Source organism: Euleptes europaea, chromosome 11 (genome assembly GCF_029931775.1).
Source record: "Euleptes europaea isolate rEulEur1 chromosome 11, rEulEur1.hap1, whole genome shotgun sequence".
Lineage (NCBI taxonomy): Eukaryota > Metazoa > Chordata > Lepidosauria > Squamata > Sphaerodactylidae > Euleptes > Euleptes europaea.
In genome coordinates this window covers 38,067,636-38,093,703 of record NC_079322.1, presented here as the reverse complement: position 1 = coordinate 38,093,703, position 26,068 = coordinate 38,067,636, and the positions used below count along the sequence as shown (strand labels likewise).

The window sequence follows — 26,068 nt, the reverse complement described above, 5'->3', positions numbered from 1 at the left end:
CTCTGCCTCTAGGGATTCCAATTTTCATTTGGGTTGTCTGGCTAAGGGTGACATATGCCTGCACAGCAGCAAACGGCTGCAGGGGTCAGTGCCACAGGTCCCAGCTTGTAACACCCCCCACGATCTTGGTGAGATGGCTGTGGCCAGGCTATGTGAGTGTCAAGTTGAGGGACACTGAAGGAGGAGGGTGCCCAAAAACAGCTCCCCCAGCATATGGTGACTGTCTGCAATTGCCTTGGGTGTAGCATGGGATCAGGCATGCTAATGGCGGATGGGAATGGTGCTGTGGCTTGGGACAAATCCACTACAAATGCTGTAAACACAATGGGGCTCTGCTCATCCCATGGCTGATGGGTCATCCATCTCCAAGGGCAGCAGAAGGTCAAGGATCCCAAATGGTGGACTAAATATGCCTTGGTGATCGCAGGATACCTGAATGGTCAGGCTGCAGCAGCGATGGCAGTTTTTATACACCTGTGTCTCCTCCCAAGGGGCTATGAGGGCAATGTGGGTGCAGTCCACAGTGCCCCCTATGTTGGGGAATCCTACAACTGCCGCAAACCCTGCCTGGATGGGTGCCAGCTCTCTCTTCTGTGGGGGAATGCATATTCTCCTCTAGATTGGCCAGTATTAACATCCATGAAACAAGCCAAGGATGGGACATCTCCAGGACCTTAGCCATGACCCCATGGAAGTATCTGTTGGCGAGGAATCTCAGGGGAGCAGGACCTTCTGTAGGATAGAGGTGGATGGGAGCTTGGCCATGGAGAGTTGGCCAGAGCTCCTCGCACAGGACGGATGCCCGCCCTGTCCCGATGGAAGTGATCCAAGCAGGTGCTGACAGATGGAGAGTGCTGATGCATGCCTAGTATCGGCAAGCATGGTGCTTTCACCGCCGTCGCAGTGCCACCCAAACATAGAGCACTGCACCAAAATCTATTGCTGCACCAAAATCTGGCAGCAGCGATGGCCGCTGACAGAGACAGAGGCTGGGAAGGTTGGGGATGGAGCTTGTGAGCATAGCCCTAGTAACTGTGACACTGCTGTGACTTCATAGCAATGCTGCTGTGACTTCTGGCACATGACGGTGTATCAGGTCTCTGCCCTGAGACATGCCACCCATACGGAGTTGTTCACCCTGAAGTGCTGGAATGATTGTTTTGGCCCTGCTTGGAAACAGTGATACCAACTGTGGTAGTAGGTGGCCGCGGAATCTAGAGGTTGTGTGATGAGTGTGAGGGGTCCTGCCACCCCCTCGACCCTGCAGGTTGCTTCTCCTCCTGCTGCCCCCACCCTTCCTACACTCTCATTACTTGATAACTCCTGCCCTTCCACCTGCAAGCAACCCTCAAAGTGGGGACACCATTTCAGGATCATCTGTGGTGGTGGCTGAGGGGGGCACCAGGATGACTAGTGTCCAAAGTAGCCAGGAACCTGACCAAGGCTGAGGGAGGATTGAGCCACCGCCATTGTGGCTGCCCCCATTCCCTCGCCAGGGTGCTCATCAGGGACCCTGGGGCCTGATAACATAGACCACTATCCTATTGTGCCAAGCCAGAAGGAGATGGAGTTGAGCGAGAGGGAGGAAGACTACGGCAGCAAGGCTGCATAGGCAGAGATGAAAAACCAGAAATGTTGGGAAACGCTGAAATATATGCAATAATTGATGTCTTATCAAACCTAAACTAATTTTACTGATTTGACAACAAAATGAATCATTTATAACTTACTTAGCATATAAAATTGCAATATTTGAAATATTTATGGAATTTTTAAGGTCCAAATGTTTTAGTTTCCTACAAGCAAAACTGCAAATATATCCAATGCTCAAGGGAAATCCGCAAGCTGATGTACCCTATGTCACCTTAGCCCATATACCCTAATTTTTGCTATTTGAAAAGTAGAATAAACAGGAGTTAAACAAAAATCACAAGCTTTGTATTAAATAGCATAAAATATATTATTTGTTCAGGAAAATACATCACACAAAGGGTCAATAATAATAACTGCATAGCTACATGTAGTTCCAGGTAGATGCGGTCTACGTGCTTTTGTAGCTACTGTTTAGAGAGTTCTCAATGAAACTTTCAGAGTTTTCCTCTGAAGCTTTGGTGTAATTTCTACCCCACCTCCTTCTGATCTTTTCCCCTCCAGCAAGGTAGGGCAATAGGCTATTTGATACCCAATCTGAGGATATATGTGTCATAGTGGTTTGAGGGAGAAGTGAATAGGTCAACTACAAGAGAAGAGTCAGGTCAAAAGGGCCACAGAAGCAATGAAAGTCCTGTACACTGACTTCATGAAGATCAGCTATCCTTCTAGATATTGAAATGCATCTTGTATTTAAGAGCTTTATACGTCTATATGTCCACCTTGTCTTTAAAAACATTTCACTCATTCTATAAGACAAAATACTGTATACGAGTGTTTTTTTTTCTCCAGTACTCCCCGAAATGTCCAACTTTTTATTTGGAAAAATGATGGGGGAAGGTCCCTGAAAAAAATGGGGGGGGGATCTGCCCCCCCCAATTTATCCTCCCCCCACCCCCGCGAGCCTTCACACCTCTAGTTGGAGTTGATGTGATACTGGTTAGATTGCTGGACCAGGATCTGGGAGACCGAGATTCAGATCCCCATTCTCCTATGGAAACTTGCTGGATGACCTTGGGTCAGTCACACACTCTCAGCCTAACTTACCTCACAGGTTTGTTGTTAAGAGGATAAAATGGAGGAATGAATGAATAACCTGACAATATGGGAACAATTCAGTGATGAGGAAGTAGTCTTTTACCTCTACATGTGAGAAAAAGATGAGTGATTCAGGATGTGAGTGCATCCTATAATTGCAAATAAAAGCACAAATCTCATGTCCAGCTGCTGATAGGTCAGTAGGAAGAAATACAGGTAATCCCTGCCCACTTATCTGTAAAGAATGGGGGACTATTTTAAAGAAAACTGAAATGTGAGTGTCCAGGGAGCTAAACCCTTCATCTTTCTATATATTAATCCAGTACGTAGAGAATTTTTCTAACGGCCAGGTTCTGGCATGGATAGCCAGCTGGGCTGGGGGAAAATGCCAAAAGAAACAAAACACAGTGAGGTAAGGCACATGAGGAGCAAGAGTTAATTCCCCTCTTTGGCATGCTCTCTTTTTTGGGAGTAAAGGCCCTCCACGTCTGCCTCTATGTTCCTTCCTAAAAAGATGGGGAAAACTCCCTTTTATGCTAATTTAAGCATATCTATGTGTGTTATGCAAGTAAGAATTTTAATTGCTTCTAAAAAGAGAACATAGAGGCTACAGCCTGACTTAAAGAAAAGGCCTTAAGTCCTCCACAGTGCTGTCCTAATCATCCACACTGTTGTCCAACGATCCTATTAGCAACCCAGAGCTAGTTGGAAGAAGGATAATGAATTACTTGGGTTTTAGACAGTGAACAGTAAGGTTATTAAAATTTCACTGAAGATGATGGGATTTAGGCTGATTAACTGTGCACAGGATTTTAGCCTTCAAAGTTACTGAAGTAAGGGTAGCTCCTGATCTTTCACTCTTTCTGAAAATTCATGTAGAAGTCCACCACCACATGAAATCCTAAAACATTACACAAAATAGGTAAGATGCCACCTCTAATTAGCTGTGCTACGAAAAATGTTGTCTTCCATATAAAAATGCAGACCACATTAAAATTCCACACAATTACATTTATTCACACGACTATTTTGAGGTGGTGGCTGAAGTATTAATCCATTTTCGTTTTTGCCATCTAACTGCTCCAAATCCCTAACAAATTTTGTATAAGTTGAAACTAAGCTTGCTTCCTCTTAATACCGTAGCTGTAGGGTTTTTCAATCAGCTGGTAAGCATAGCTTCCCACCAACTGCCCTGTCCAAAAGAAACGTGCAAATGCACCCATGTTTACATAGAAAACAATGCATATTGGGCCATTCAGATATACTTACCGTATTTTTTGCTCCATAGGACGCACCTGACCATAAGACGCACCTAGTTTTTAAAGGAGGAAAACAAGAAAAAATCTTGTTTTCCTCCTCTAAAAACTTGTCTTATGGAATTAATGCCGGCTGGGCACTTGCGCGTCGGGACGGCGCATGCGCCCAGCCGGCCCTGTGCGGCCTCACCCGCCTCCCAGCTGGCCGTCTGGGCGGGGAACGCCGGCTCGCGCCGGCCCGACGTGCATGCGCGGCTCTGTGCGGCCCCACCCACCTCCCAGCTGGCCATCGGGCAGGGAACACCGGCTCGCGCGGTCCCGACGCGCACGTGCCCAGCCGGCATTCATTCCATAAGACGCACAGACATTTCCCCTCACTTTTGAGGAGGAAAAAAGTGTGTTTTATGAAGCGAAAAATATGGTGTTTTCTAAAAACCATAAAAAATATTCAGCTTTCCTCAGCACATTTTAAAAAACTGGAAACATGGTGTTCCGAAACATTATCATATAGTTGACCATATTATAGCAAACACTAAGGGTGTGCAAAAAAATTGGGCAAATTCGGAGCCAGGTATATTGGAGCTCAAATTTTTTGAGATTTTGGGGGGTTAAATTTAAAGTGCTGCAACCCAGTGCAAATGTGCCAATTGAAGCAAGTTTTTTTTTCTTTTTAAAGGGACCTTTCCCCTTTCTACTGCTGTAGCTGGAGATCCTGAAACTATCTCAAAAAAGCCAGTTTTTTCCAGCTTCTTTGGGATAGGGATTGCCAGCTACAATTTAAACTGACATTTTTTCACTTCGGCATTAGCAAATGTACACCCCTAGTGCTCACTCAGAATGGTGCACACTACACCTCTAAATTTATAGCCTTTAAAAAAATGTTATTTTTTTCTATTATGTCTTTAAGTGCCATACTGGGAATTACTAAATATAGTTTGAATACAAATTAATGGGCAGGAAGAAAAGATAACACTATATAATAAGTAGGTCTGCTAGATGAAAAACAACTGGTCCTTAGAGCAACAAAGTCCCTTAGATAAGTGTGGTTTAAAGGTACTGTTTTAAAGTACATTTCAGAGAATACAATATTTCATAATGAATGGTAATAATATGTTTAATTTTTTCCCCAGGAAAAAACAAAACAACCTTCTTAAGAGGGTTGCTTTTTTTAAGGTTGTATTATTGTAAATTTTAATAAATATTTTTTTATTTTTTCCCCAGGAACTAGACAATGATTGACTAAAGGTCGGAGTTAGTATCTGTTGGATAGGAATAGATTTAAACATAATCTTTCATTTTAGAAGGTAAGATGCAATCCTAAACAGAATTACACCGTCTAAATCAGTAGGCTTAGATTGGTGTAGCTCTGCTTAGAACTGCACTGTCAAACATTGAATACTATGTTGGAAATTTTATTTATTATATTTCTGCCCTTGTACAGGATTCAAATGGGCCTCAAGGCTGCACATAAAATAAAACACCTAAAAAATTTAATGGTTTTTTTTTTGTAATGACCCTAATACAACAAAGGAGCCCCGTGGCGCAGAGTGTTAAGCTGCAGTACTGCAGTCAAAAGCTCTGCTCACGACCTGAGGTCGATCCTGACAGAAGTCAGTTTCAGGTAGCCGGCTCAAGGTTGACTCAGCCTTCCATCCTTCCGAGGTCGGTCAAATGAGTACCCAGCTTGCTGGGGGTAAAGGGAAGATGACTGGGGAAGGCACTGGCAAACCACCCCGCAAAACAAAGTCTGCCTAGAAAACGTCGAGATGTGACGTCTCCCCATGGGTCAGGAATGACCCGGTGCTTGCACAGGGGACCTTTACCTTTACCTAATACAACAAACTGAAATCAAGTAAAAGTATACCCACCAGATTCAGTATCCAAAGGCATAGAATAATTTGCTCTGGCTCAGGCTGCTTGTTACCAATGCATGTATCTCTGTAAGCAGAACTTTATTCTCTGGTTTTATTATCATAAGCTAATAAGAGGCACTTTTAGCCATATCCTTTAACTTGGGAATCCAGGAACAATGTTTGTTCCAATGCATCTGAAGTCCCTAGAACTGTATCACCATCACCTGCTTAGTCATAGGTCAGAAACTGTCAGTAATTATTCAGTTACAGGGATCCAAGGACTTTTTTATGAGGCAGAAAGTAGCCCTTCTTGAAAAAAGGCAATAATCACATCTTGGCCCAAACTGGCTGTCTGTAAGCATCCAGGAATGGTTGGGAACATGTGATTTTCAAGACAGCTACAAGATTCCTTTCTATATACTCAAGTGAAATCAACTAAAATTTACTTAGACACATCTTGCATGAGATTTACATTTTATGTGGCATTCCAATCATAAAGTATCTAGAGAACATCCCAGGGGGTCCTTACAGGTTCAAGTTGCTCATCCTTAAGATCAATTGTTATGCATCATAGACTAGCACAGATGTACAATACTGTATGGGTGCATGTTGAAATAAGATTTCTTTGCTGTTATCACCACCTCAGAGTAGACATTCAGCTTCGTAGTACTATGCTTGGTCATATTTGTCCACAGTTTTCTGCATTTTCATTCAGGCATTATCTCTACCGGTTTTTTGTTTGTTTTATGTTTTATCTACAGCATCCAAGAATACTATGGAAATACATGGACTTTTGATAGAAGAAGCATTGAACTTGGCTGTTAATGCTCCTAAATTATTCCAGAAACCTGCTATATCCATTAACTTATCAGGGCAGATAATTTAACTGGCCTACTAAAGAGGCTGGGAGGGAAGGCAGCATGGTATAGCCCAATCTCAGAAGCTAAGCAGGGTCAGTATTTGGAAGAGAGACCACCACCAAGGAGGACTCTGCAGAGGAAGGCAATGAAAAATCACCTTAGAAGGGACCTCTTCCTTGGTGGATGAACAGATATCCTCTCGTACCGAGGATATGCCTCAGAGGGGAGGGGGGCTTCTTGTAGTGGGGGATTCAATCCTTAGGAATGTAGATAGCTGGGTTTCTTGCGGGTGCATGGACCACATGGTGACTTGCCTGCCTGGTGCGAAGGTTGCAGACATTACCGATCATATAGGTAGTCTGGTAGATAGTGCTAGGGAGGAGCCAGTGGTTGTGGTGCATGTTGGCACCAACGACTTGGGGAAATGTAGTCCGGAGGTCTTGGAATCCAAATTTAGGTTGCTAGGCAGGAGACTAAAAGCCAGGACCTCCAAGGTAGCTTTCTCAGAAATGCTACCTGTTCCACGTGCAGGACCAGCTAGGCAGGCACAGTTGGTGAGTCTCAATGCGTGGATGAGACGGTGGTGCAGGGAAGAGGGCTTTAGATTTGTAAGAAACTGGGCAACATTTTGGGACAAGAAGGGCCTATACAAAAGGGATGGGCTCCACTTGAACCAGAATGGAACCAGATTGCTGGCGCGTAATATAAAAACGGTGGCAGAGCAGCTTTTAAACTGAACCTGGGGGGAAAGCCGACAGGAGCTGAGAAGCATCCGCTTCGGGCAAACTCAATGCATACGGACAAAGGGAAAATTGCTTCAGATTGCCCACATAGGAATTACTTAGACATGAAAGGGAATGGGGAAAAATGATGGATAGCCACTTAAAGATGCCCAAAGGCACATGCCAGGCAAGTCGAAAGAGATAAACAGTGTGGAGGTGTTTCTATGCTAATGGTAGAAGCCTCCAAGCAAAAATGGGGGAATACGAGCACATGGTTTTAAGAGAAAACATAGATATGGTGAGCATTACAGAAACCTGGTGGAGGGGAGAAAACCAGTGGGATACAGTCATCCCTGGTTACAAACTGTATAGAAATGACAGGGAAGGGCGTATTGGAGGGGGTGTTGCTATGTATATCAAGGAAGGCATAGTGTCTAATAAGCTAGAGTCCATAAAAAGGGCAGACTTGTCCACAGAATCCTTATGGGTGACAATTCCGGGCCTCAAAGGAGATTTAGTACTGGGGACGTTCTATTGGCCCCCTGACCAAATGCCTCAGGGTGAGCTTGAGATGGAGAATGAAATTAGGGAAGCATGTAAAGGTAATGAAGTAGTAATAATGGGAGACTTCAACTTCCCTCATATTGATTGGATAAATGTATGCTCCAGTCAACCCAAAGAGATAAAACTTTTAGACATCCTAAATGACTGTGACCTCGAACAGTTGGTCATAGACCCAACCAGAGGGGAGGCGATCCTGGATTTAATACTCTGTGGTGCTGCCAGTGACTTAGTGCAGAATGTGGATGTAGTTGAGCCAGTTGGCAATAGTGATCACAATGGCATCAAATTTAATTTATATGCAAGTGGGAAAGTGACTGGGAAATCTCACACAATTACCTTTGACTTTAAAATAGGGAACTTCTCTAAAATGAGAAAACTGGTAAAGAGGAAGTTGAAAGGAACAGTTAGGAGGGTTAAATCTCTTGAAAAGGCTTGGTAGTTACTCAAGTCCAGCTAGAGGCTCAGCTAGCTTGTATACCGCAGGTCAGGAAAGCTAGTAATAAGTCCAAGAGGTCACCACCATGGCTAATGGGTAAGGTGAAGGAAGCAATTAGAGAAAAAAAGTCTTCCTTCAGAGACTGGAAGGTTTGCCCAAACGAGGTGAACAGAAGCATGCACAAACTTGCATAAAGAAAATGCAAGCAGATAATTAGAGATGCAAAAAAAGATTTTGAGGGCCATATTGTTAAACACATCAAAACAAACAATAAGAAATTATTTAAGTATATTAAGAGTAGGAAACCAGCTAGGGAAGCGGTTGGACCATTGGATGACAATGAGAGTAAAGGAACTCGAAGGGAGGATAAAGCGATTGCTGAAAAACTAAATGAATTCTTCTCATCTGTCTTCACTGTTGAAGATACAGGGCACATTCCTTCTCCTGAACAGAGATTTTGGAGAGGGGATAATGAGGAACTGAGGCAAATAGTGGTAACAAGGCAGGAAGTCCTAGAACGTCTAGAGAAACTGCAAACTAACAAGTCACAAGGACCAGACGGTATTCATCCTAGAGTTCTTCAAGAACTCAAATGGGAAATTGCTAAACTTCTAACAAAGATATGTAATATGTCCCTTTGATCAGCCTCTGTAGCAGAGGACTGCAGAATGGCCAATGTAACATCCATTTATAAAAAAGGTTCCAGGGGGGACCCAGGAAATTACAGGCCAGTTAGAATAACGTCTGTTCTGGGTAAATTAGTGGAAAGCATTACTAAAGATAGAATTGTCAAGCATATAAAAAGGCAGGGTCTGCTGGGCAAAACCCAACATGGCTTCTGTAAGGGTAGGGCCTGTCTCACTAACCTAAGATTTTAAAGCATCAATAAGCATGTGGACAGGAATGAGCCTGTGGGTATTGTGTATTTGGATTTGCAAAAAGACTGCTCCAAAAAGACTTGGATTTGCACCAAAGACTGCTAAGCAACTTCATAGTCATGGGATAAGAGGACAAGTCCTCTTTAGGGCTGTCGATTCGGTTCGTCCCGAACCGAAAAACAGCCAAATTTCCCCTGATTCGGCGGTTTTTAGTTTGGATGGAACCGAACTCAAAAAAGGCGGGAAAACGGGGAGCCGAATTCAGTGAGTTTGGGGTGTTCGGTGAATAAATTCGGGGATCAGCGCAGCAGCATAACCGTCAGTTAGTAAGCAGCATTCTCCCGCAGCCAATCGGTGGCCAAGCTGGGTCTTCTTCTGGCCAATCAGTCGCGATTGAATGCATGAGCCCAGCTGCTGCGTGGCCCGGGGAGAAAGAGAGAGTATCTGTGTGTGAGAGAGATCCCCCTTGGGGGGGGGGTGCGTGTGCACATTTCAGCCATTCCGTGGCTGCAGGGGGCGCATTTTTGGGGATAGAGCCCCCAAACTTTCAGAATAGCTTCAGAGGATCCTTCTTGCAAGAACCCCCAAGTTTTGTAAAGATTGGATCAGGGGGGGCGAAATATGGGGCCGGGAAGGGGTCCTCCCACCCTTAATGTGCATCTCTGACAATGGGGGTTTGCAATTAGCAGAGCTTGCCTCCCACGCCCAAAGCTCCCAGCCCCGACAAACAGCTGAGCTGCGGGGAGCAAGGGCGGGGCAGGTGCAAAGAAGATGGAACATAAGACATCCACAGTAAGACCCATTTTGGGGCTTTTCTCTATAATTTTTTTCCTGTGTGTGTGTGTGTGTGGGGGAAGCAGAGTCTGTGTGTGTGTGGGGAGGGAGCAGTTTCTGTGGGTGGGGGGAAGCCAAAGGGGGCTTTTGCCCATTCTACCTGGGGTGGTACCCCTCGAGTCTCTCTCTCCCTGGTTTGAGGGGGGGGCTTCAGTTGTGTGTCCTCGGGTTTTCCCTCATTCATAAGATCGGTTAGGTCTATTTTGATGCTTGCTCAAAATTGGTTTTCAAATTGTGACTTAAAGAATGCATTTTCCTGGTCCCGAGTCCGATGCAAAAGGGGAAATTCCACCCCTCCTGCTCCTTATGCATAGCTAGCTGCCTCTGTCCCTTTCAATGGTTTGCAAACTCCCAGGCATCACGTGTTGCTTTGAATGGTTGCAAATGTGTTGCTTTGCATGCTTTGCAAACTTCTTTGCACCTGCCCCGCCCTTGCTCCCCCCAGCTCAGCTGTTTGTCAGGGCTGGGAGCTTCCGGAGTGGGCGGCAAGCTCTGCTAATTGCAAACCCCTATTGTCAGAGATGCACATTGAGGGGGGACCCCTTTTGGGGCCCATATCTCAGCCCCCCCCCCGACCCAATCTTTACAAAACTTGGGGGTTCTTTCAAGAAGGGTCCCCTCAAGCTACGCTGAAAGTTTGGGATCTCTACCCTCAAAAATGCCCCCCGGAGCCGTGGAAAGGCGTGATTGTGTTTTTAATGGCTTTATTCGGCCGAATTTTTCCCCGAACTCCGGATCTCATGCCGAATTGCACAGACCCGAAGCGGGGGAGTTCGGACTTTGACATTTCCTGAATAAAAACGGGCCGAATTTTGCCGAATCCGAATTTTACCGAATTTTTTTTCAACAGCCCTAGTCCTCTTATGGATTGAGAACTGGCTGAAAAATAGGAATCAGAGAGTAGGAATCAATGGTCAGTTCTCCCAATGGCGGGATGTGAGCAGTGGGGTGCCTCAGGGATCTGTGTTGGGACCGGTGCTTTTCAACCTGTTCATCAATGACCTGGAGTTGGGGTTAAACAGTAAAGTAGCCAAGTTTGCAGATGACACCAAGTTATTTAGGGTGGTTAAAACAAAATCGGACTGTGAAGAGCTCCAGAAGGATCTCTGCATACTGGAAGAATGGGCGTTAAAATGGCAAATGAGATTCAATGTAAGTGTAAAGTGATGCATATTGGGGCAAAAAATCCCAACTTAACATACACACTGATGGGATCTGTGCTGGCAGAGACAGACCAAGAAAGGGATCTTGGGGTGGTAGTGGATAGCACAATGAAGATGTCAACCCAGTGTGCGGCTGCTGTAAAAAAGGCAAATTCCATGCTGGCCATAATTAGACGAGGAATACAGAATAAAACTGCTGATACCATATTGCCCTTGTACAAATCTATGGTGAGACCACACTTGGAATACTGTGTACAGTTCTGGTCAACACACCTAAAAAAGGATATTACAGAGCTTGAGAAAGTGCAGAAAAGAGCGACCAAAATGATTAGGGGACTAGAGCAACTGTCCTATGGGGAGCGGTCAAGACGCTTAGGGCTGTTTAGCTTGGAAAGAAGGCTGAGGGGAGGCATGATAGAGGTCTATAAAATTATGCATGGTTTGGAGAGAGGGGACAGGGAGAAGTTTTTCTCCCTCTCCCATAATACTAGAACACGGGGTCATCTGCTAAAGCTGGAGGGTGAAAGATTCAAAACAAATAAAAGGAAGTATTTTTTCACACAACGCATAGTTAAATTGTGGAACTCCCTGCCCCAGAATATGGTGATGGCTGCCAGCTTGGAGGGCTTTAAGAGGGGAATGGACATATTCATGGAGGAGAGGGGTATTCATGGCTATTAGTTAGAATGGATACTAGTCATGCTGCATACCTATTCTAGTATCAGAGGAGCATGCCTATTATTTTGGGTGCGGTAGAACACAGGCAGGATGGTGCTGCTGCACTTGTCTTGTTTGTGGCTTCCTAGGCACCTGGTTGGCCACTGTGTGAACAGACTGCTGGACTTGCTGGGCCTTGGTCTGATCCAGCAGGGCCTTTCTTATGTACTTGCCTTGAAAGCCCCTTGCTAGGGTTGCCTAAGTCAGCTGCAACTTGACAGCACTTTACACACACACACACACACACACACACACACACTAAAGAGGCTAGTTGTTATAGTGACATTAACACTCCCTAGGTAACGATATGTCCATGACAACAGGATCATGTATATCTTCTATGCAGAGGTCTCCTAGTTTGGTATAAAACATCAAACCCACTACAAGATCTGCTGTTATTGGCATATTAGACACTAAGATAACCCCATGCTTGTCAGGCAGTTAGAATGTCCTGAGTTGCCCCCAACAAGGAAATCTCAACGTGTTTGTTGGAAATTCCTCAACACCACCTCCAACAGACGAAGATCCTGCTAGATGGTCAATACACTAGCAGGATATCTGTTCTCCCTCTCTTGCCAGCACTAGCTAAAGCACTTGATATACTTTACAAGCATCATGAAATACCTGATGATGACATAGAATCCCAATTAAATATTGACACTGTCACAAATGAACACACCACTCACCTCTATCTGATACAAATCTGAGAACACAACTGAACACATTTGGGCAGGCCCCTCCCAGCTAGGTCCCAGTAGAGCATGCCAACATTCTCATCTAAGATAAAGCAACAAAAATTCCTTAATCTCTGGTTACTGACAGCTGGCACAAGCCCAACCTAGAGTAATGGCTCTAAGAAACTATTCATTCCTATCCCTCTCTTGCTACTGCAGATGTTTGCTAATGCTTTCAGCCAAATACCTGACAAAAAGTTAATACCCCCTACAGGGTTAAAAACAATACAGTTTCTCCATATTGAATTATTACATTTTCAATATCACATTCTCAAAAATCTTTCTTTTATTACAACCAAAACCAAAAACCACAGTAGAAGCATCAGAATATTAGGTCACTAATCGAAGAAAGCCCTGACCTAGATGGCCTAGGCTATCCTGATCTTGTCAGATCTCGGAAGCTAAACACGGTCGGCCCTGGTTAAGTATTTGGATGGGAGACCACCAAGGAAGTCCAGATTTGCTATGCAGAGCAGGCAATGGCAAACCACCTCGGAGCATCTCTTTCCTTAAAAATCCTACTGGGTCGCCATAAGTTGGCTGCAACTTGATGGGGGGGGGGGAGAACAAGAAATAAGGTGTTGCCTGCTTTTAATTGTTTTCATCAGCATATTGCTTCTTAGCTTCTTGTTAACAGTGATCACAGTCTTTTTGGATAATTAATTCAGGTAACGAATACCTGATTTGAATAATAGTCAACTTGGATGGGTAATTAGAGATGGGATCCCACCAACTGTGGACAGTTTTCAAGCTCTTCAAATTTTAGAATCTCTCTTTCTCTTCGGACCAATTCACGCTTTACAGCAGTTCCTTTGCAGCATGTGCACCAACATTTACTATGAGAAACATGTCATGTGTGAAGAAGAGATACATTTCTTCAAACGTTCTGGGATCTGTGGCGGATGGTTAGCAGACTCTGCTTCACCCTGCATATCTGCTACATGTTTACAGAAAGGCATACTTTCTGGCATATGTGTAGCAAATACAAACTGTGTGAAGTATGAACCAACACCCCCTGAATGCATATGCACTTCTTTTACCAAGGTTTGAACCAAAGGGAGACTGTGCTCCCCTGCCCACTGTAAACTACTTATTTGAACTTATTCTTTTGTGGAAATATATGTTCCATTGATGCTGTGATGGTTATAAAACAGAAGAAATAAAGAAATATCAAGCAGAATACTGTGTTCATTTCCTCAAGACTAGTCCTGTGAAATAGAGTAATACTGCTCTTCATTTCCTACAAAAAATAATTTACAATAGTTAATACTTTCCCAAATGCATACTTAAACATTTTAGTATTCTAAGGTTACATATATTGGAGATTTTTCTCCATGCTATTCTTGATGGTTTAATTCAGTATAATTACAAACTACGTACTGTACTACAAAAAAAAAGTTTGTTTCTAAATTGGCACAAAAATTAATGCACTATCTTCTATGAAATTACATTATAAAATTATCATACTATGTGTCTGTGCATGCACACAAATATAAGGCACTTTTAATTATGTTTATAAAAAATCTATACAGCAGAATATGTTACAGCTGCTTGATCTCCAAATCAAAATAATTTATAGTTAATCTTGGCCTAGGAAATCAACAACTGTTTTTTCATCTTTTACTCCAATCAATATTCACCTTTTCCTACTCAAAACTTACACAACTATTCCAAACAAGCTGCTGTTGTAAACAAAGCCTCAGTGTGCCACTTTTACTTTCCTGGTAATGTGAAGTTCAGTGATAGCTTTACCCAAATACAAGATTAACTCAGTGCCCACAAAAGGCATGCCACAGTAGTTAGTGGGTGCAGGAATACATCTATACAAGTTCCAACAATAAATAAAGTGGCTGTATATGAAATCTTTTGAAATCCTGGGGGTTACAAGTCTAAACATTACATAGAATAGCTTCTTTCAAGCATGCTACCCTGTGTAGCTAAATTAATCTACAGCTAGTCTCTGCTGCCACACTGCACTGGCCCAAAGAATATAAGTATGGCAATTTTCGATTAAGTCAAATACTTGGATAGCATTCTGTTTGAATCTTTCCAGACTGTAATTCAATATTAGTAACCTGAATAGTATGTACAATGCAGAAGTGTACAATAAATACACACACATACACACAGGTCAATGTTGTGCTGTGGTAATGACACTCAGTTCAGCACTAAGTGCCCTATTACATGCAGTTTGGAAGTTAAATAATATTTTTTCACAAGCCATACAACCCTCAGATGATATATGAGCCTTAAATATAAAGAAAACAAAAATGAATGAAGAACAGGTAAAATTAAAAAAATTTTGCAAGAAAAAGGGGGGAAACCCACAAAGATATAAGAAGAGCTGTAAGCTACGTTAGATGTTTATCAATACATAAGAGACAGGTGTCGTACAAACAGGGGGGGAAATCATGAAGCCAAACGAGAAATTTTTAACTCCCAACGTCCATCTGTTAAATTTGAATTCATGCATAATTGATTATCCATGACTGATAAGTTCTTTTCTCCCCCTCTCCCAGTATCTTAACACAGGTGTTGAAACATTACAAGTTAAATCACCTATAAAAGAGGAAAGTATCTAAGAAACTATAAGAGGAAGATAAGGAATTACAAACAATAAAATGACATGTCATTTAATAGAGGTGACCCAGGTTTGAGAAATGTCAAAACACATGGATATTAAATATTAATAACCTATTCTGTTATTGTAATAATAAGGTTAAGTAAGCTCCCCCATACTAAAAAGGAAAGGGAGAGAAAAAAAGTAGAAATATGTGAAAGAGACAGAGAGAAGCAAAGGCATAGGGAAAATGTGTCAACAATAAATAAGAGGAAATGAGAAAGAAGGAAAAGATGAAGGTGGAAACTAATCTCTGTGTGTCATTATGACTGCCAGAGTACTGGCAAAGAAGCGGCATCCTTTTATTTCAATTTTAATCATTTCTGAATTTTAATACCCTGCTCCTTTTGTAATTCTCCTGGCATTCCCCATATGCATCCACCCCAGCCAAAACACCAGTGTAAATTAAATGGCACACAAACAGCATCACTGATAGTTCTCCCAATCAGCTGACCGAAAGCAGAAAAGTTAAGTCTGTTTAAAGTCCCTGTGGACTAGTAGCCAATTAGCCGACTTAGTGATACTTGCTTGTTTTAATTTTAAAAAGAAGGCCAGTGTTTAACATACATCGTTGTTCATAAAAATAAATAAATAAAGCAAGCCAGTAGCAATACAATAATCAGTGACCATCAGGGCCTGGAAAAACGAGTCTGCTCTCACTGGCACTAAGGAGCATCACATGATTATTTAATTACAGTTCTAATTTTTGTCTCATGGATGGCAACATATCAACAATTAATAGGGCAAATAGAGGAGACTGCATTTTTAAAGAGACAGAACAATATATATGAAATGCTGCCTAGAAATACAGGAGGATTCTGGGGGATACTTCACAAAATGCAAGAAATGGTTTGATATGCTTGTGCAACAAAAATATTAACATGAGTGCAAGATCCGTTGTCCTTGTATAATATTTACTGAAAAGTCTCTTGAAGAAAAGTCTTGGAATAGATATAAAATTCTGAATAGTATTTTGAAATGGTCTTGTCAAACATTATAGAAAAGCCCCTTCCTTCACTGAATGAGTCGTGCAAATACAGCAGGTAATGAGACAACCGCTTCAATGGAACTGAAACCACGTGGTTAACAAGATGATCACACCTTGAATTATGCCTAGAGAGCTTTAGGAAGTCAATGCAAGTTTAGAAGAACCGGTCTAGTGTAGCGCTCACACTGTCAGCAGCTGAGCCAAGCTTCATCCTCAAAAGAGTCAAGGACAGGCATACAACAAGCATTTTCTGAAGGTACAGATGACAGCTGCTCATTCTCCAATGAGACAGAACAAATCACAACATTGGTGAAAAACAACTACTGATATGTAACTACCTAACTGTTTCAGTGCAGCTATTAAGACTAAGTGATATAAGCAAGTGTCAGTTGTATGTTACTCCCTTTATTGTGAGTTCTGAGAGCAAGATGAAGACCAGGCCACTTTGCTTGTCACATTCAAGATTTGTTTTAATTGACTCACAACATAAAAATGTATTAACCAGTTTTGGCAGCATATTACTTTCTTAATTGACCTTGTTGTGAAGTCAAGGGAAATCTTCCCAGAAAGGAATGACAAGAAGATTCAGAGATTCCTCAGATGAACATGTACTTTAAAAAAGACATGGTAAAGAGACGAGTTTTCAAAGGGTACAATCAATATGGAAGAAGGAATGGGTAGAGGGATGGTTTTGTGAGGAAGAAGGAGAATAGCCATACCACGTCCTGGACACCAAAAGAAGATTCCATCCATCAGTGGTTATCCAAACTATCCAGGTGAGGTCACAAGTCCTTCCAACAATCATTATCTGTGTTGTGTCTGGATAAAGTTGTCTGCATTACACTATGAAAGTGTGGCTGATGAGCCCATATATCTTCATATACTTGGATACTGACATAATTTATATAAGGGGGATGCAGCCTATAAGGCAGGGGTGGGGAACCTTTTTTCCTCCAAGGGCCATTTGGATATTTATAACATCATTCGCGGGCCATACAAAATTATCAACTTAAAAATTAGCCAACCAAGCCCCAAGTAGGCAGCTCCCCCAGATGACCCCCCCGTGTGCGGGCAGGCAGGCAGGCATCCAACCGGTGGTGCACTTGCCCACCTGGTGGCACAAAATGGTCTGTTGCACCAGCCGGGCGTAGCTGTCCAGCACATGCCAGAGTTGCTCCTGCTCTGCATGGTCGGGGCTGGATTCTACAGCCGGCTCCTGCTACCTACACCTGCAGGGATGAAACGAGGACACACTGGCTAAAACTCCCCCCCCACGCGCATCCTGCCCCTGTCCCCTTTAACCCCCTCATTGTCACCACTTCTACCCCCAGCCCTCTTGTAGTACAGAGGGAATACATTTCTCAATGGCCCAAGTGGGAAATGGTCAACAGTTTCATGGGTGGTCCTAACAGCTCCATAGCTAATGACTCTTCTGCAAGGGGAAAAAAAGGTTTCTTTTCTCAGCAAAACAAACTCACATCTGCCTTGAATAGAGGCTACTCCTGTCCGCGGGAGGGGGTAGATCACCCGTCTTAGATCCTTCTGAGCTAGTCATCTGCCAGGACCCACAAAGGCCAGACCAAATGATTCCGCAGGCTTAAACGGCCCCTGGGCCTGACATTCCCCACCTCTGCTATAAGGGCTTGCTGATAAGTTACATGAGCCTGGTACGGCTACTGTGACATTAGTGGATGCCGCAAGCAAATTAAAGCAAATACTGACAAGCTAAGCTGCTGTTATTTTAAAAACTGGCTAACCAGTGTTCTGTAGTAGTAGTGTCACGGTTTCTGACATAATTATGGTATTTTGTGTACATGTGCAGAATTAATTCCATGTAGAGCTTGAATACAACATACTTCTCAGTAAGTGATACATTCTAAGAGCCTGTCATCTGAACAGCATGACCCACTTCAGTAGCTGGTCCAAATGGTCTTAATCTTGGGACAATCAAATTAAGATCCCCTTAGTGCAATAATAAATAAGTAGCCCTTACAGCCTATTTAATTGGTTGAAAGAGCAAGACATCAACATCTCTTTCTTCAGTTATTGCTTTATGGGGGGAAAGGCACAAATATTGCTGCAATATGAATATGACTGATATCACATATCATCTTTGTAGAACTTTTCTCTATTAGGATCGAATATAACTTAAGAAAAATTGCAGGGGTTCTTGAGTTTAAGACATTGCTATAAGTGTAATCATTTGCTTGTGAATGTAATCACTTGGCAGTTACAACCAGCAAAGAACAGATCCTAAATATCCTAAAGAGGGTTTTTAATCTTCCCATACTGATTTCATCAAAGTCTTCAAGATTATTCTACTAGTCCTAGAATAGTTTGGGAATTATACTCTGCAGCAGTTTTACTAGTCATATGACTAGGTGATTCCCAATATCATACCGGGGAATGACAACTGCCCAAGGTTACAGAATACTTCACACTGGAGATTTTTTATAAGGCAAACAACAACTAATTTTCCAAAGCAGTCCTAGAATTTTTACAGATTTCAATGAGACTACTTGACTTCTCACAAGCATATTGTTTGTGAAGAAACTTGGGATTACTGTGGGGGGCGGCAGAATAACTCATGTGTACAAGATTACAAACTGTAAAAGTATTTTCTTAAAAGTGACAAATCCCTCCTGAAAAGAGTATTTGGATCTGAAATATTCTGATCAAAGACAAGCATTTCTAAATTGCAGATACATCCATAATCTTAAAAGAAAAATGACCCAAAAGCAAACGATTATTGGACAATATAATTATTTTATACGATAGCTACAGTGCTTCTGAGATACACTAACATCCCCACTCTAACCATAAGGAAGTTCTGCTGATTTGAACAGCACAGACTTATAAGTATACTGAATTACATCTGAAATGTCAATACTGGAATTGGGTTTTTTAGAAAGACTGCGAGCTATCCAAATGGTGCCTTTTGACTTATCTATACATACTGAGAAAGGGAGAGAATATGCAACAAAGAATAGGGATAAAATCTATGTCTATATATGCAAATTTAAAAATCCAGTCTGTAGATTTTAAAGGTACAATGAAGTGTTACAACAGACTAACAAATGGCTTTCACTAATTTAGCCACAGCTATACCTGGAGTTTGCCAGAGCTGTTTTACGGTGCTGCCTTATCAATTAAAATTCTTTTTGAAAAAGTTACTAAGTCCATGAAAATCTAGCTACTCTGTGGTGATCAAAATGCTTCCAGAATAGCTACCAAGTAGGTAAGATATCCACTGATCCTGTTAGCGCAACAGTGCTGTCTTATGCTTCTGCACAGGTTAAATGTACTAGGTAGGGTTATGATAACAGTACAATCCCATGGTCACATGGCACAGTGGTCAAAGAGAGATAGTCCAAATACTTGAATGCCATAACAGAGTTGTAGTATCAAAACTATAAAGCTGTTGAGCACAAGAGATTATTAAAGGACAGTAAGTCCTCAGAATTGAACGTGAACTTTTAAAACTTAAAAGCTGACTTTCATTGCTTTGGGGACTCATTACTTTGCAAGGAATTTTACCTACGTAGACGCACATTCCTTCCCACTACCACACCACAGCATCATTTTGATTAGTATTTTCTATTTTACAATTTGAAATACTAAAACTGTTCTGTTAATGAGATGAGATCTATTTGTCACAAGTTATTTTCTTCCAGTGTCTATAGACTCAGAATATAAGACTTGCATACTCTAACCACTGAGAGATGTTCTCAGTTGTAAGGAATATCTTTACACCTTGGGTTGTATTTTCATAATTATAACAACAATATTTTGCACTTACGCAGCAGTATGTCTTTCATCCCAAAGAACTACGAATTCTGTTTTTCAAACAGAAATGTACACAGGTAGTTGCACCTCTTTGCAACCAGTAATAAATGCTCCCTCCAATTCTAACACTGTCTCCCCAGGAAACAGGGAAAAAGCAATCAAAAGTATGAACAGTCTGATTTAAGAGTCATATTTAGCCCATCTGAAAATGAATTGCTTATGTGAGTGACCAAGGTCAATACAGTACACTATAGCCAATGTAGTTATCTTGAGCACTCACATAAGCCATTCATTTTCACATTTCTAGTGCTCATGTTAAAGGACTGGATACTAGAAATTCATAAAGGTATGAAATCCAGTATCTCTTGACTCAGATATTAAGACTGGCTACATAGCTATAAAATAAAATAGCAGATCTGCTCTATATCAACCAGCGGGATGCATGCCAAGCCTTGCTATGTCAGGTGGAAAGATGCTGTGGATTTTAAATTGGTGATCAATCGTTCATCAATTTATGGCAAAAACTGATTTTTAAAATTCAACATTTGGAACTCTGGGATAGCAGCAGCTTTTCTTATTGGTTATATGTTGTGTTCTACAGGAATACACTTCTTACAGGAACACGTCCCTTACTAGAGCAATGAAATTACTGGTATGGGTAGACAGGGCTTTGTGAAACCACAATCAATGCAATCAATGCACTGATAACATGATGTTTTGCCTATTGTGATAAAAAGAGACCTCAATAATATAGACAGTACTAGCTTTTACTGTGAGCGTATACAAAAAATCCAACCCTTTCCTAGAATAATTATGTCAAGAAAAAAATGAAGATCAGTGGCGAGAGTACAACATAGTAACTACTTCTATACAATGTGTGTTATCACTGCTTATCTTCAAGTCTCGTTCTGATCTCAGACCAGTTTTTCAAGAATGAAACTTGATTTGTGCCAGTGGAATTATTCCTGAAGTATCTTACAAGACTAAAAGTATTTTTTGACATAATTGACTGAAGTAACAGTAGTTTCAAATCACATACCATGTAGAAGCCAAGGCTATTGTTAGTATTTGTGGAAAGCTTAAAAAAGTACATTCATGTATTGATGTGAAAGTAGATTGCATTAGACAGCCACCATCAAACAGTCAGTAAGTGCTTTACTGTAGCTATGCAGTGTTCTAAACAAGAGGGAACTATAGTAGAGTTGTATGCTAACGGCAGGGTAACACTTCTTAGAAAAGCAGCCACTATACTAATCTTTCTTGCATATTCTCAAGGTGTGAGTGAATTAGTGCTAATAGGTATTTATACCCTGAAACATGAAATTAAGGTTTTACAGCTTTTCAACATAGGAAGTTCCTCAGTATGAGCATCCCAACACTAATTTTCTTCTCTACTTATCTTCCTATCACATGCTACTTTCTATCCATATTTGCAGCACACAATAGGACTGATATATATCCAATAATGTACACAATGACAAACCATTGGAACTTTTTCGAATGCTCCAAAATTATATTTAAGTTAAAGCAGGCATTTTAAACTTTTTTCATATAAATTTTAAGTAGTTTTTTGTAAGTTGTAGTAACTGTCATAAGTGAAACTGTTTAAAATGCACTAGAGTGCACAGTGACAGATTTGCTGAACATTTTTCCTCACATACACATATGTGCTTTCAGTTATTAATAATATGCTTCTGTCCTTATCTTCAACAACTTGAACATATACTAAGTAAGGCTCCCTATGCATAATGCTCTTGAGAAACAGCATTTTACCTTGTGAAAAAAAGCCGCCAGAAAAAAACCAGCGTCAGTGTCCCACACAAAACAGCATGGCATCTTTCTTTAAGTCGTCTCTGGTCCAAATGATAAAACTTTTTTTTCCCATATGCTAACAAGACTCGGTTGCCATGGATAACTCTACCAGGTACATATTAAAGTGGAGACAGCCATTATTTAGTGGAGACAGGAATGTAAATATATGTACTCACTTATAAACTGGTATTTACTTTAGGAAAGTAAGTAATATTTTCCCTTGATTGCTGTGCTGTCAGCTTAATGCAACATCGATAAAAAGTAGCTGCAAGATGACTTTGTCAAAAGTGTTGATTCCAGAAGGGGAACAGATTACTGAAGAAACATGCCCAGTATGGAAAAAGTAAATTTATAATTCACAAAAACATATGCCTGCATTCCAGACCATATAACTTTTGTATTAACGAGTTTAACATGGATATATCAAAATATTAAGGGAATTATCCATTAGACCAAAGTCCCAATTTAAGGAAGTAATAGATTTCTGCTCATCTTCCATTTCAACTACTGCCTAGATCTTCTATATAGAATACAACTAACTTGTACAATAAAGATTCTTTGAGTGAGATGTAGAAATGGTATACAATAAGCTGTAAGTAGACTTGATGGGGAAGGAACAGGACTTGGACGCAGGTGCATGGTTTCCCAGATGGCTAAAGATTTGATGCTACTGTCTTAAAAACAGAAGCACTGTTCTAGCCTCATGCTGGTTAGCATGCAAATATTTGATGCTGGCGTATAGAACTGTGTAAGATTTCGTAAACGTGAATATAATCTCCCCAAACCCAACTGAACTCCTAAAATATAGCTATGCATGTTTTACCATAAAGAATTTATTGAACATTAACATTTAAGTAATATGTAAGCAAACATACTGGTAAAATTAGTAATAGTACCTACAGTACAACACATTAGTTCTGAAAAGCAGACATACTCTGTATATAGCCTAGTCATTCTAGGACTGCTGTCTTCAGTAACACTTTCTAATACAGATGTTTAAAATATTTTGCTATATATTAAATACATTAAAAACCATGCTCAAGCATTTCCCTCAAGTATTATGTTAAGATAAAAAAAGAGTTGGGTCATAACCTTGTGATCTTTATTAGCAAAACATATTTCCCCCCAAGAAACTGAAAAAGTTCATAGAATTTTTTACCAAAGAAATGAGATGAGAATATTAAAAAACTGAAATTACTGTTGTGAAATGTCAGTTTTTTTCTATACTGAGGACCGGCACTCCTTTGGAGTAGTACACCCGCCTACGTGTCATTAGGAATTTTAAATTGCACGATCACTGGTAGCATTTTAGAGGTGGTATGTTGTGTTTTGCTTGACAATATTTGTAACTACAGGACCTCTCCTAATAATACAGAACAGTTGTTTGTCAGCTGACCTCATGGGCCTATAGCACAAACTAACTTAGCATGCCCCAAATCGGTTTTTCAATATCAAATTCAGAATTCGAATTCTAGAGTACATTTTCTCTATTGCATTAATGTACCCTCACTGAACATGGGGGCATTTTTCTCACATGATGTGTACTCCAGAACTTATTTTTCATGTTAAAATAAGCTCTCACTATGGAATTACTATGCAATTTAAAAGATCAATAGTCAAACATATAAAAATGGAAAATTCCATTTTTAGGCCCCATGAGCAGACTACATCCCATGTAGATGTTCTCTGCTCATTTTAAATATAAATAAATACTTTTTACTATACATTTAACTTGTGAGGAAGAAATGCGGAATGAACATATTAGATAACCATACTGGTTTGAATGTGTTTTCTACTTCGATGTTTTTTTAATTCAACATTTCTTTAGAATCATGTTTGTTATTTCAGTAGGTGGCACAGAAGTAGGTATTGACATTATTGTATATGATATACCAAACTAGTATGCACAGATATGCATATATAGACATAATTTCTTCTGTATTGGCTCTTTATAGAATGTACCTTTTCTATTGTGTGTATGCTTTATTGCTTTTAAGGGATGTGACATCTTTGAAACATAACTGAAAGCTGGAAGAGATCAGAAAAGCAAGGTTCATAATATGTCTAAGCTTATCAAGCTATATACATTCCTTTGTGCAGCATGAATACTACTTTCCATATTGTATTTAAAATAATGGCCCAAATTAATATCCCGTATCTGGTAGTAGTTTTAAACACTACGAAAGATAGCGAAATACCCAGACTTTTCCTTTTGCCAAGTAAAGTTGGAATTTTACACATATTGTAACCTTTCTTAACAATGTGAGAAAAACAGAGTAAATATATTAAATTTGTTTCACAACAGATGCTTCGGTTGTTAATATTTAAGATGTCTATTCATGCTATTGCTGTCTGCACATTTGTCAAAAATGTAAGCTTGAATGCTAATGTTTGCCAGCAGACTGGAGCAGACAACTATATGAATGTATTAGACCAAAATAATACTCAGGAGAAAAAAAGGGTGGCTTCTAAATCACATCCTTTAGTACAAACACAGCAGAATAAAGAGTTGCTCCGGCATCGTATGCTTTAGAATACTTTACACTAAAGTTATGAATGCTTCGGTGAAGAAATTCTCATACAAGCTGACCTGAATCGAACTAAAAATATACTTAAACTAGTCTTTCAAATGAAATGAAGACAAGAAGGTAGGTGCCGAATCAACAGCTTTCAGCAAAGGAAAGGATTTCTCAGCTACCAAAACAGAAACTTTAGCTGAAGCACAAGTGAAAATTAAGTTAGCTGTCGAAACTGGGGGGGGGGGGGGAGAGGACTAAAAAAAAAAAGAGGGGGGGAGATAGGAAATTTAGGGCCACCCCGATTTTTGCCACGGTCTTGAAAGAAAACACAATCAATGCGATTGTATATTACATATGCCTTAACTGCGTGGTCAAATCCGGGAGAGGGAAAAAGTCCTGGGAAAGCGGGCGAGCTTGCTGGGACATTTCCACCGCGGCAGGGCGACACCGCCGGTCCCGTCAGGAGAGATTCCCCCAATGAAATCTTCACCCCAGGATAAAAAAAAAAAACCCCAAAGGAAATTGGATTTCCTCTTTTAGCCGCCCGGGTGCCTTTTTTTTTTTTTTTTTTTTTTGCAGGGACCACCCAGTTGTTCTTTTCTTTTTTAATATAGCCAAATACGCCAGGGAAAGGCGAAGGACCTCCCGCGGCGGGAAAGCAGCGCACCTGTGGGAAGCCGCCTCCCCGAGGTCACCGGCAGGCCAGCTGACCCCCCCCCCCCCGGCCGCGGGAGCCGCTCCCCTTCCTGCCGAGCGGCGGCCAGGGCTGACCTCTTCCCGGTCCGGCGGCTCCCACCGTCCCCCCCTCCGCCCCTCACAGCGACGCGCGCGGCGAAGTCTTCAAAGCCCCTCACTTTGACACCCCGGCTGACCCGCCCCACGTCCCCCGCCCCGGCAGGCAGCAGGGCTTGCAAACTTTGCCCAACTCCCAAACTTCCCCGGGGCCTCTCCCGCCACTTCTGGGCCGGGGGAGCAGGTGTCCGCGCGCCTGCCGGCCCCTCGCGCCAGACAGCCCGAGCCCTCACCTGAACCCGCGAGTTCACGCCACTTCCCCCCCTTTTATTGTTTTAATCCTACCCTTCAGACCCCCCGCCCCCCCCCCCACTTCCCTAAAGGTGACTGACCGTCGGTCACCCCGGACACGAAGGAGGAAAACTAGCCGAGGCTAAAGGGGAAGGAGGGAGGGGAAGGGGGGGGAAGAGAGAGAGAGAGACCAACTCACTCATGAGAGCGCGCGGCGAGAGGGCGGGCGAGGCCGGGCGACACCTTCAGCTTCCCAGGCGCCGGCGAAGTTAATTGCGCTGAACTTCAAGTTGTCTTTTCACCCATCAGGAGTGGGCGTTTAAAGGAAGGCGCGAGAGGGAGGAGGGGGGGGAGGCCCCCGCACACCGCCACCCTCCCTCCCTTCTCCCTCCCTCCCTCCCTCCCGAACTGCCTGGCAGGCGGCGACGCGGAGCAGAGGAGGAAGACGACGAGAAGGCGGCGCCTGCCTGCCTGCCTGCCTTGCCAGCCCTCCCGCCAGACGCGAGGGCAGCCAAGTGCCCAAAGCGGGGCTCCGAGCCGCGCTTCAGCCCTGTCGGCGGCGACTCCCCCCCCCTCTCTCTGCGTCCTTCTTTCCTTCTCCCGCCTCCTTTTCTC

The 26,068-nt window shown here is 42.1% G+C and overlaps 1 protein-coding gene across 1 annotated transcript in view; it reads right to left on the bottom strand.

Annotated features, from left to right (window-relative positions):
• The window catches only part of SATB1 (SATB homeobox 1), a 124,418-nt gene extending 98,683 nt beyond the window's left edge, over positions 1-25,735 (bottom strand). Inside the window, exon 1 of the mRNA XM_056857263.1 lies at positions 25,653-25,735. The gene's annotated coding sequence lies outside the window, so the exon portion shown is untranslated. The remainder of the gene's footprint in view (positions 1-25,652) is intronic.
• Between the last annotated feature and the right edge of the window lie 333 nt (positions 25,736-26,068).